The sequence below is a fragment of the Cherax quadricarinatus genome, chromosome 59 (genome assembly GCF_038502225.1).
Source record: "Cherax quadricarinatus isolate ZL_2023a chromosome 59, ASM3850222v1, whole genome shotgun sequence".
Taxonomy (NCBI): Eukaryota; Metazoa; Arthropoda; class Malacostraca; order Decapoda; family Parastacidae; genus Cherax; species Cherax quadricarinatus.
In genome coordinates, this window is record NC_091350.1 from 21,451,658 (window position 1) to 21,464,807 (window position 13,150).

Consider the following 13,150-nt stretch of genomic DNA (forward strand, 5'->3'; position numbering starts at 1 on the left):
TCTTTCATAGACTCATTTGCTGACATAAATATAATGAATAACCATGTTGACATTACACATCTCTGTCTAAGGCCTACTTATACTGTGAAATATTCTCCCCCTCTCCTACATACTATGACCTGAGCCTCATTATTCTTGTAAAAACTATTCACTGCTTTCAGTAGCTTATCTCCTTTTCCATACATTTGCAACATCTGCCACATTGCCTCCCTATCCACCCTATCATACGCCTTTTCCAAATCCATAAATGCCACAAAAATCTGTTTACCCTCATCTAAATACTGTTCACCTATATGTTTCACTGTAAACACTTGGTCTACACACCCCCTACCCTTCCTAAAGCCTCCTTGTTCATCTGCTATCCTTCTCTCCATCTATATCAGATCATTTAGTTGTAGCTACAGTGAGAGTAAAATGTAGATGGGGTACAAGGAGAACATTATTAGTAAGAGAGAAATGAAAGTTCATAAGCTAAAAGAGGTGGTTAGGGCAATGTACAAGCAACTGGTGGGAGGAAGATGGACTAGAGGAGAATTTAGGTAATGAGGAGGTTGAAGAAGTATGGGGTAAATTTAAGAATGCAGTATTAGTGTGTGTGTGCAACAAAAGTTTGTGGATATAGGAGGGTGGGTGCGTAAAGAGGAGTGACTGATGGAATGATGAGGTAAAAAGGGTGATAAGAGAGGAGATATTAGCACATGAGAGTTTTTTTACAAAGCAGAAGTTATATTAGAAGGGTGGAGTATATGAAGAGATAAAGATAGATTAAGAAAGTGATGAAGAAGTGTAAAATGAAAGAAAATGAGAACGTGAATGAGGTTGTCAATATATTTTTCTGAGAATAAGAAAAAGTTTAGTGAGATTAATAAGTTGAGAAAGCCTAGGGAACGAAAGGATTTGACAGTTAAAAATAGGAAAAGGGATGTAAAAGACAGAGAAATGGAGGTATTGGGAATATGGAGGGAATATTTTGAGCTGTTAAATGCTGATGAAGAGAGAGAGAGAAGCAGCGATATCATACACTGGCCAGGAAGGGATAACACCACAATTAGGCGAGTACACTCACACATATACAACAGTCACACTCATACATATACAACACACACACACACACACACACACACACACACACACACACACACACATATCTATATGCTTACAACACACACACACATATATGCAATTATGTCTGCAACACACACATATATGAATACAACACACATACATACAACCCATACACACATTTTGGGGTAACTAGCCTACCAAAAAATGGGACCACAGAGAGGAGGACGAAGAGCCAGGAGATCAACTGAAAATTGGTTTGGAAAGGGAGAATGGACAGAATAGCTCAAGAGAAGTATGAAGCAAGAATGGGAAAGGAAGCTAGATGGATTAATTACTAGAATGGAGGAGATGATAGATGTAGAGAGCAACAAGTGGGAGCTACAAGCCGAAGCTGCAGAACCCAGGATACAGAGCCTAGAAGATGAACTGAAAATGCTGAAGCAAGATTTAGAGCCAAAGAACAAAAGAGGAATGGCATCAAGAGAAGAAACACCAATATCCAATGAGGGGACCAAAGAAAATGAAGGAGATCAGTTCTTTGCAGAGGCCCTATCAGGCCACAGGACACCAAAGAAATGTCAAGGAGTGAATGGATATACTGTTGGGTATAGGAACAGTTGTGAGGGGGACTGTAGGTAGAGAAGGTGATAGGTCCCCCACAGAGGTACTATCAAATCACTGAGAGATCCTGAAAATGAAAAGGGAAACAACAATGGTGAGGCTTAAATCAGACTCAGAGATACAGAAGGAAAAGCAACAGGAAGAGGAGAGGGAGGAGTCAATTTTTATTCATGGATTCAGCAGGCCAAAGGAAGGACATATGAAGAAAAACAACAGGGGGAGGAAAAAATTGAAAATATCATAAAACAAACAGGAGAGGAAGACTTGACCTAGCTGATAAATTTTCAAAGAATAGGAGGATACTCAAGGGTAAAAATTTAGCCAGTCAAATTGATTTTCAGGACAGAAATGGTACAAAACAGGATCCTGGAGCAGAAACCACAGCTAAAGGAAACAACAGATTACAAGTGGGTGTACCTCGACCATGACAGAACGTGAACAGAACGACAGAAACTCAGAGAGAGGATACAAAGATGCAAGAAGCAAGAGAGACAGGCAGCAGCACCCAGAATTGGAAGGACCAGCAAACACAACAGTCCACAAGACCACCCACAGAACACCACAACCAAACAAAATAAAATAAAACAAGCCACACTTCACACTCACAGCCCTCACCCCTTAGCACAAGCCCCACCTACACAGCAGTCTCCCATAGTGTCTTGCCAGATCTCTCACTCTCCTGGCCCCCACAAACAACCCAAGAATACAGTTCTGAAAAAGAATCTGAAAGCATGGTACACCAACTCAGACAAATAATGAATAGGTGTGAGGAGTAGCATGAAAAAATCTTGGAGGGACCCCCAAACATCATAGCACTCAAGGAAATCAAGCTCAGGGAATGATAACAGATGCGATCTTTCCAACTGGATATCAGCTGCTGAGGAAAGATAGAGGGAACAGAGGGGGAGGAAGAGTTGCACTGCTTATCAAAAACCAGTGGAGTTTTGAGGAGTTGGAAGGATTGGGCTGAAGGTAAGAAAGGGACAACATAGTAGGAACAATTCACTTTAAGTTGGTGATTGCAGTGATATACAAACGACCACAGAATAGCAGGAGGCCAAGACAAAAGTATGATGAGAGCAACAGAGTAATTATTGACACACTAACTGAATGGCCAGAACGGCCCACATAGGTAGGGCAAAGTTACTAGTTTTGATTGATTTCAATTACAAGGAGACTGACTGGGGAAGCCTGGAGCCACACAGAGAACGAGAAACCTGAAGGTATGATGGAGGTGGTATTGGAAAATCTCAAGCATCAACATGTTAGGGACACTACCAGAAAGAGAGGAGAGGATGAAAAAGCAAGGCTGGACCTCCATATTTACCTTGAGTAGTTCAGACATTGGGGACGTCACAAATAAAAGGCCCCTCAGAGCTAGTGATCACGTGATCCTGAGCTTCAAATACACTCTAAAGTTAAAAGTGGAGAGCGAAGCAGCACAAATAGGATGGGTGAAGCTAGAATACAAAAGAGGGGACTACTCAGGCATGAAGAATTTCCTTCATGATGTACAGTGGGAAAGAGAACTGGCAGGAAAAACAGTAAATGAAATGATGGAATACATGGCCATAAAACGCAAAAAGACAGAGGAAAGGTTTGTACTCAAGGGCAACAGAAACAATGGGAAGATCAGAACAAACCCTTCATACATCCAAAGGGGTAGAGAGTCTAAAACTAAGTGGACTAGAGAATAAAAAATGTATAGAAGACAAAGAACCCAGGAAAATAAGGAGATTAACCGAAGATTTAGAAACATATGCTGGATAAGGAGGGAGGTCCAGTGGGAATACGAGAATGACATGGCACTGAAAGCCAGATTTGACCTAAAGCTGTTGTATAGTCACTCCAGGAGGAAAACAACAGTCAAGGACCAGGTAATCAGGCTGAGGAAGGAACGAGGGAAGATCACGAGAAATGACCAAGAAGTATATGAAGAGCTCAACACGAGATTTAAGGAAGTGTTTTCATTGGAGACAGAAAGGTATCCAGCAAACCAGGATGGTAGGGTGCACCAACAAGTGCTGGATACACTACACACACAACCGAGGAGGAGGTGAAGAGGATACTAAGTCAACTAGATACCTCATAGGCGGTGGGACAAGACAACATCTCTTCATGGGTTCTGAGAGAGGGAGCAGAGGCACTGTATGTGCCACTAACAACCATCTCTAACACATTCATCGAAACAGGGCAACTATCAGACAACAAGTGTAGTCCCAGTTTTTAAGAAAAGAGACAGACAGGCACATTAAACAACAGACCAGTAACACTGACATGTATAGTATGGAAAGTTACGAGAAGAGTGCTGGAGCACTTAGAGAGGAATGAGCTCATATGTGATAACCAGCACAGTTTCAGGGAAGGGAAATCCTGTGTTATGACCCTACTGGAGTGGGCAGTGGGTAGACTGCATTTTCTTGGACAGTAAGGTTTTCAGCACCGTTCCGCAGAAGAGAATAGTGCAAAAGCTACAGGAGCAGGCAGAAATAGCAGGAAAGGCACTGCAGTAGATGAGAGAATATCTGACAGGAAGGAAATAACGAGTGATGGTATTTGACGAGGTATCAGAGTGGGTACCTGTGACGAGCGGGGTTCCACAAGGGTCAGTCTTAGGGTCGGTGATGTTTCTAGCATATGTGAATGACATGAAGGAGGGGATAGATTCAAAAGTGTCCCAGTTTGCAAACGATGTGAAACTAATGCAGAGAATTCAAACGGATGAGGATCAGGTAGAATTACGAAAACATTTGGACAGGCTGCAAGCCAGGTCCAATAACTGGCTTCTGGAGTTTAACCCCACCACGTGTTAAGTCATGAAGACTGGGGAAGGACAAAGAAAACCGCCAACGGAATACAGGCTAGGGGGCCAAAGGCTGCAAAACCCAAAAGAAATGGATCTCTGGGTGAGTAACACTGACCACATCTCCTGAGGCGCACATCAACCAAATAACTGCTGCAGAATATGGGCGCCTGGCAAAGCTAAGAATAGCGCTTCGATACCTGAGTAAGAAGTCATTCAAGCACTGTACGTCAGGCCCATATTGGAGTATGCTGCTCCAGTTTGGAACCCACACCTGGATAAGCAAATCAGGAAACCAGAGGAAGTACAAATGTTTGCAACAAGGCTAGTCCCAGAGCTAAGGGGCATGTCCTACGAGGAGAGGTTAAAGGAACTCTTCCTGACGGCACTAGAGGGCAGGAGGGACATGATAATAGCATATAAATTACTGAGAGGAATCGACAAAGTGGACAGAGACAGGATGTTCTAGATATGGGACACAGCAACAAGGGGTCACAATTGGTAGCAGCGATCAGTGAAGAGGCGGGGCCAGGAGCTATGACTCGACTCCTGCAACTACAAATAGGTGAGTACATACACACACGCTCGCTCTATCTATTCATACAACTTTTGGGTGATAAATATTGTGAAGATGTCACCGGTGTTTGGAGTGATGATATGTCACATGAGAAGAAACTACATGTAGTTGAAAAAGACAATATTAAAAATGCAGGACAGTTTATTTGAAGCTGTTGGAACTTGGGACCCAAGGCACTCCAAGTGTACTCATGAGTAGAGAACGATGAATTTCAGTAGTGAGTAAGATTCGTGAGTGACAGAGATGTTAGTGGTGGTGAATAACCTGACGGCTGTATGTGGTGGTGGGTGGGGCGAAGCTTACTTAATTGTCATGTGTGTTCATGTAGGGGCAGTATTGTGACTTCCTGCTGTTTGTTACAGCAATCAGAGAGGCTTCCACACACCAGTGTCTGCTGAGATCTGGCTCAGTCAAGATCATCTGTGTACAAGTAAACTTAATCAAGGGTACCTTCGTGTTCCTGTGGATTAAGCATGCGTTATTCGTGTCCTTAGTGCATGCGTTACTCGTGTCTTTAGTGCATGCGTTACTCGTGTCCTTAGTGCATGCGTTACTCGTGTCTTTAGTGCATGCGTTACTCGTGTCCTTAGTGCATGCGTTACTCGTGTATTTAGTGCATGCGTTACTCGTGTCCTTAGTGCATGCGTTACTCGTGTCCTTAGTGCATGCGTTACTCGTGTCTTTAGTGCATGCGTTACTCGTGTCTTTAGTGCATGCGTTACTCGTGTCCTTAGTGCATGCGTTACTCGTGTCCTTAGTGCATGCGTTACTCGTGTCCTTAGTGCATGCGTTACTCGTGTCCTTAGTGCATGCGTTACTCGCGTCCTCAGTGCAGTGATCATGCGGGATAGTGTGAACAGTGGGTCGCTTTTTAGTGGGTTCCTCAGTGAATGAAGGCCCTGGTGCATTGGCTCGTAACCCTGGGTCCGAGGACCCCTGGGGATCCACAAAGGTAGTACTAGGGGTCCACAAAGGCGGTACTGGTGGTCCAAAAGGTAGTACGGGAAGTACACAAAGGTAGTACTGAGAGTCCACAAAGGTAGTACTGAGGGTCCACAAAGGTAGTACTAGAGGTCCACAAAGGTAGTACTGGGGGTCCACAAAGGCGGTACTGGGGGTCCAAAAGGTAGTACGGGAGGTACACAAAGGTAGTACTGAGAGTCCACAAAGGTAGTACTGAGGGTCCACAAAGGTAGTACTGGGGATTCACAAAGGTAGTATTGGGGGTCCACAAAGGTAGTATTGAGGGTCCACAAAGGTAGTACTGGGGGTCCACAAGGGTAGTACTGGATGCCCACAAGGGTAGTACTGGCGGTCCAGAAAGGCAGTACTTGGGGTCCACAAAGGCAGTACTGGGGTCCACAAAGGCAGTACTGGGGGTACACAAAGGTAGTACTGGTGGTCCACAAAGATAGTACTGGAGGTCCACAAAGGCAGTATGGGGGTCCACAAAGGCAGTACTGGGGTCCACAAAGGTTGTACTGGAGGTCCACAAAGGCAACACTGGGGGTCCAAAAGGTAGTACTGGAGGTCCACGTAGGCAGTACTGGGGGCCCACAAAGGTAGTACTGGAGGTCCACAAATGCACTACTGGGAGTCCACAAAGATAGTACTGGAGGCCCACAAAGGCACTACTGAGGGTCCACAAAGGTATTCCTGGAGGTCCACAAAGGTAGTACTGGAGGTCCACAAAGGTAGTACTGGAGGTCCACGAAGGTAGTACTGTGGGGTCACAAAGGCAGTACTGGGGGTCAACAAAGACAGTACTGGGAGTTCACAAAGACAGTACTGGAGGTCCACAAAGACAGTACTGGGGGTCCACAAAGGTAGTACTGGAGTTCCACAAAGGCAGTACTGGAGGTCCACAAAGGCAGTACTGGAGGTCCACAAAGGTAGTACTGGGAGTCCACAAAGGCAATACTGGAGGTCCACAAAGGTAGTACTGTGGGGTCACAACGGCAGTACTGGGGTTAACAAAGGCAGTACTGGGAGTTCACAATGACAGTACTGGAGGTCTACAAAGACAGTACTGGGGGTCCACAAAGGTAGTACTGGAGGTCCACAAAGGCAGTACTGGAGGTCCACAAAGGCAGTACTGGAGGTCCACAAAGGTAGTACTGGGGGTCCACAAAAGTAGTACTGGAGGTCCACAAGGGTAGTACTGGGGTCCACAAAAGTAGTACTGGAGGTCCACAAGGGTAGTACTGGGGTCCACAAAGGTAGTACTGGGGGATCACAAAGGTAGTACTGGGGGTTCACAAAGGTAGTACTGGGGGTCCACAAAGGTAGTACTGGGGAACCACAAAGGTAGTACTGGGGGTTCACAAAGGTAGTACTGGGGGTCCACAAAGGTAGTACTGGGGGTCCACAAAGGTAGTACTGAGGGCTCACAAAGGTAGTACGGGGGTCCACATAGGTAGTACTGGGGATCCACAAAGGTAGTACTGGGGGTCCACAAAGGTAGTACTGGAGGTCCACAAAGGTAGTATTGGGGTTCACAAAGGTACTACTGGGGGTTCACAAAGGTAGTACTGGGGGTCCACAAAGGTAGTACTGAGGGTCCACAAAGGTAGTATTGAGGGTCCACAAAGGTAGTACTGGGGGTCCACAAAGGTAGTACTGGAGATGCACAAAGGTAGTACTGGGGTCCACAAAGGTGGTATTGGGGGTCCACAAAGGTAATACTGGAGGTCCACAAAGGCAGTACTGGGGGTCTACGAAGGTAGTACTGGGGTCCACAAAGGTAATACTGGGGGTCCACAAAGGCAGTACTGGGGGTCCACAAAGGTAGTACTGGGGTCCACAAAGGTAATACTGGGGGTCCACAAAAGTACTTCTGGGGTCCACAAAGGTAGTACTGGCGGTCCACAAAGGTAGTACTAGGGGTCCACAAAGGTAGTACGGGGGGTTCCCAAAGGTAATACTGGAGGTCCACAAATGTAGTACTGGAGGTCCACTAAGGCAGCACTGGGGGTCCACAAAGATAGTACTGGGGATCCACAAAGGTAGTACTGGGAGTCCACAAAGGTAGTACTGGAGGTCCACAAAGGTAGTATTGGGGTTCACAAAGGTACTACTGGGGGTTCACAAAGGTAGTACTGGGGGTCCACAAAGGTAGTATTGGGGTTCAGAAAGGTACTACTGGGGGTTCACGAAGGTAGTACTGGGGGTCCACAAAGGTAGTACTGAGGGCTCACAAAGGTAGTACGGGGGTCCACATAGGTAGTACTGGGGATCCACAAAGGTAGTACTGGGGGTCCACAAAAGTAGTACTGGAGGTCCACAAAGGTAGTATTGGGGTTCACAAAGGTACTACTGGGGGTTCACAAAGGTAGTACTGGGGGTCCACAAAGGTAGTACTGAGGGTCCACAAAGGTAGTATTGAGGGTCCACAAAGGTAGTACTGGGGGTCCACAAAGGTAGTACTGGAGATGCACAAAGGTAGTACTGGGGTCCACAAAGGTGGTATTGGGGGTCCACAAAGGTAATACTGGAGGTCCACAAAGGCAGTACTGGGGGTCTACGAAGGTAGTACTGGGGTCCACAAAGGTAATACTGGGGGTCCACAAAGGCAGTACTGGGGGTCCACAAAGGTAGTACTGGGGTCCACAAAGGTAATACTGGGGGTCCACAAAAGTACTTCTGGGGTCCACAAAGGTACTACTGGCGGTCCACAAAGGTAGTACTAGGGGTCCACAAAGGTAGTACGGGGGGTTCACAAAGGTAATACTGGAGGTCCACAAATGTAGTACTGGAGGTCCACTAAGGCAGCACTGGGGGTCCACAAAGATAGTACTGGGGATCCACAAAGGTAGTACTGGGAGTCCACAAAGGTAGTACTGGGGGTCCACAAAGGTAGTACTGGGGGTCTACAAAGGTAGTACTGGGGGTCCACAAAGGTAGTACTGGAGGTCCACAAAGGTAGTACTGGAGGTCCACAAAGGTAGTACTGGGGGTCTACAAAGGAAGTACTGAGGGTCTACAAAGGTAGTACTGGAGGTCCACAAAGGTACTACTGGAGGTCCACAAAGGTAGTACTGGAGGTCTACAAAGGTAGCACTGGGGGTCTACAAAAGTAGTACCTGGGGTCTACAAAGGTAGTACTGGAGGTCCACAAAGGTAGTACTGGAGGTCCACAAAGGTAGTACTGGAGGTCCACAAAGGTAGTACTTAAGATCCACAAAGGTAGTACTGGAGGTCCACCAAGGGTCCAAGAGGCTTCAGTATAAGATATATTATTACTCATAATAAGGCTGATAAAGACAAACTTTCAAAATTTAAATATTAGACATTATTTACGTCTTTCTGATGCCAGTAACAAGTGGGTCAGGTATCTGTTTCATGTAGATATAAAAATGTAAAAGATTTAACTATAAATGAAGAAAATAATTTTGTGGAACTCTGATATGACACCTCACTGATACCTCACTGATACCTCACTGATACCTCATTGACACCTCACTGATACCTCACTGAGCTCAAGTTTTATTCATTACAACTTATGAGATTCAGTTGCAAGTGAGAAACGAGTAGCCAGAACTGGCTTATAAAGTATTGAGATATTTAATGTTATTCCTCACTACATATTTATGTGAGCAGTCATTCTCCCAGCTGCTTTATATAAAGTCATTATACAGTAACATGATGGCTCTGGAAGCTGATCTACTCTTTAAACTGTCTGCCACTGAACCTGGAATTCGGAAGTGTCAACAAATCAGCATTAACCATGACACACTCAGCTACGTATGTCTTACAAATAAGAGATAAAACTGGGAAAACGAGTTTGTTGTTAGTTAATAAAATCGGCTTGTTTAGTAGACAGACAAAGCAAAAACCTGTGGTCCCTGGGAAAATTAATTTAAATATAAGGGATCCATGGCCATGGTGTTGAAAAGGTTGGAAACCACTGGCCTAGTGTTTGTAATTACAGTATATCTTTTTCCAACCATACCTGTATTACCAAGAGTGAATCTGTCTACAGGAACTCTTCAGAATGGGGAGGAGTCGAGCTTAGCACAAGGCAGTCCGTGAGCTGCTTTCAATGGTGTTATAACGTTATCAAGAGGAAGTTGTGAAAGTTGTAATGACTCTGGGAGTGAGTCATGTCCCCAGGCGGAGTCAGGTCCTCTGCTAGTAAACAAATCAAGATATGGAAACCTCGACTGGTTCAAAGATTTTGTTTAACCAAGATTGTATTTAGTGTGGGCAAGTTTTGACAGGCGTAAACTACTGAAACTTTATAACATCAATCAAACACTTGACTGACTCACTGAAACATAACCAACATTTTTTTTATACTGTGAATAAATGAAAACAGGAAATTGTTGAAAACTGATTACGTGTAAAACTCAAACATCTGTGCATATACATATATATATATATATATATATATATATATATATATATATATATATATATATATATATATATATATATATATATATATATATATATATATATACAGCGCTACATTACTAACAGTATGTTTGATCAATGGGACAGAAAACTTTTGTAATAGCTGCAGGTTAAAATTAAAAGTGCATTATTCGGGAGTTTTTGAAGCGCAAGACTGATCACGCAGTTGTTCTTGCAAGTTTACTGGTAGTTTCACTTATCCGATGAGACGACGTGTGTAATGCACACTGGTGAGGATTAACGTAGCGAGGCTTCTGACGATTATGCTCTCACACTATCTTACACCACACAGCCTTTCCTTGCTTCTCTCACTCCCTCCCTCCCTCCCTCTCTCTCTCTCTCTCTCTCTCTCTCTCTCTCTCTCTCTCTCTCTCTCTCTCTCTCTCTCTCTCTCTCAAAATTATTAACTTTGGTCTAACCGTTCTGTATAGTATTTCTTTGTTAAAAGTAAGACGACTTTATAAACATTAATAATTTTCTTTGAGAACTTCTTGGTATCATCTTACAACGCTGATCCCACAGGATTTTTCAAAAGGTAAAAAAATGGATTTTGAGAAAAATTCGGCTTTTATACCACTGAATACATACAAATAGATAATTTATACAGCAGTCTGATTATGTGGAATTTTTTTGCATAATTTCCTAAATGCAGTACATATAAATGAATAATATAATAATTGCGTATTAAAATATGATGCTATTTAGACCCTTCGAGAAATTTCGATTGAGGGGGGGGGGAGGCAGAATAGCCTGGGGAGTGACGCCGCAGAGGGAGACGCCATATTAAAATTGAATGTGTGAACACTGGACTGACTCACAGCAATCGTTTTAAGTTGGAAAAATTCATATTCAGGAAGGATATAGGAAACCATTGGTTTGGCAATAGAGTTGTGGATGAGTAGAACAAACTCCCGAGTACCATTGTAGAAACTAAAACGTTGTGTGTTTTTAAAAATAGGTTAAATGCATGAGTGGGTGTGGGTGGGTGTGAGTTGGACCTGGCTAGCTTGTGCTGATGAGTCTGATGTTGTGCTCCTTCCTAAAGTGGGTGTGAACTGCCCTGACTAGCCTTGGGCCGGTGGGTGACTTGGACCTGCCTCGCATGGGCCGGTAGGCCTATTGCAGTGTTCCTTCTTATGTTCTTAATCAGACGTTCTCGAAGGTCATTTGGTGTATATCCATAATTTAGAAATTGCTGACACGTTCCTGCTGAAGAATTGGGATATGTAGTGGGGAAAACGCTTACCATTCGGCAGCAAGGACGGAAAAATAGAGGACTTCAATGAATCCTTCCAACAACACACCTTAGCTAAGTGACGCTTACCCATAATGTACAGTAGTTTTTGCATTGGCCATCGTAAATCATAGCTGTAGAGGTAGCGTTAGGGTGTGTTTCCATAAAATAATTATGATACAATAATTAAATGGTAAATGGTAATACGAATTTTTTTTGTGTGTACCCAGCAAGCGTAATCATATACAGTCCACATTATTTTATAATTTACCATTATTGGTATTAATGTTTAATATTGTGATTATTAATTTAATGTCAGGTCTAGCTTTTTGTGAGAGTGGTGACGAAGTGGGCATTGAGGGAGTTACAGTCCTGCGACCTACTGTGACTTAAGTCCCACTTATCTCACCCAAATTACTTGCCTGTAATAATTCAGGTAATACTCTGTAAACCTCATGCAGGTAAATTACTCGCATAATAACAATAATTCATAAAAGATTATATAGATGAGATACGTTTCAAAACGCCACATGAGTTATTCTTAATCATTTAAAATAAGAAATGCGTTTATAACTAAAATTTAATGCATAGTGTTAGAGAATTTTATCAACGACTTGGAAAACCCCCTTAAACGACACTATTCTTGGTAGACACGTCCACATCCTGTAGCCCCTCCTGTACTGCCGCACCTCCTTACTCACACGTATTCTTAAACAAATTAAACCCTAATGGTTATACGTAATTATAACCATAAATTTTCAAGGGGTGGGCAGGTAATCCAGCGTAAAGACTCGGTTACATGACCAAAAACTCCAGCTGCGGGTTATCATATGGCTAAGACCCGCACCAGGAAACACTTGTCCTGTTTCCTTATAAATCTGACCTAACCTAACCTTAAACGAATATTTTATATTAATCCTGAGAGCCACAACATGTTCGCGTGTATCGTTACCCGAGCTCTTCAGAACGCTGTTCGGTAGTTTCTGTCGTCAAGACGACAGTGTTGAAACATCAGTCACAGAGAATGTTAATACACGGCAGTGGGAGCTTGTCTTTTGGTACAACAAGTGGAAAAGTCAACTTACCAGAAGTGAAGAAAGTGTATCAGGAGCAGTGTAGGGAGCGTCAGTCCGGCGGACACACTACCTCCACACTGAGCTTATCAATCCTTGTACATATCCTGGAGCTTTACGTCAGCACCTAACAAATACTTGCCGTTTCCTGTACCACTCTTGCGCTAACTCTCAACACAACACTCTTACCCAAACTCTCAACACTACACCCTTGCGCTTACTCTCAACACTACACTCTTGCGCTAGCACTCAACACTACACTCTTGCGCTAACTCTCAACACTACACTCCTGCGCTAACACTCAACACTACACTCTTGCGCTAACTCTCAACACTACACTCTTGCGCTAACTCTCAACACTA

The 13,150-nt window shown here is 43.9% G+C and overlaps 1 protein-coding gene across 2 annotated transcripts in view; it reads right to left on the bottom strand.

Moving 5' to 3' along the window:
• The window catches only part of LOC128698691 (integrin beta-PS-like), a 197,866-nt gene extending 184,975 nt beyond the window's left edge, over positions 1-12,891 (bottom strand). For both annotated transcript variants that reach the window (XM_070097789.1, XM_070097790.1), the window contains exon 1: positions 12,801-12,891. The gene's annotated coding sequence lies outside the window, so the exon portion shown is untranslated. The remainder of the gene's footprint in view (positions 1-12,800) is intronic.
• Positions 12,892-13,150: the final 259 nt, after the last annotated feature.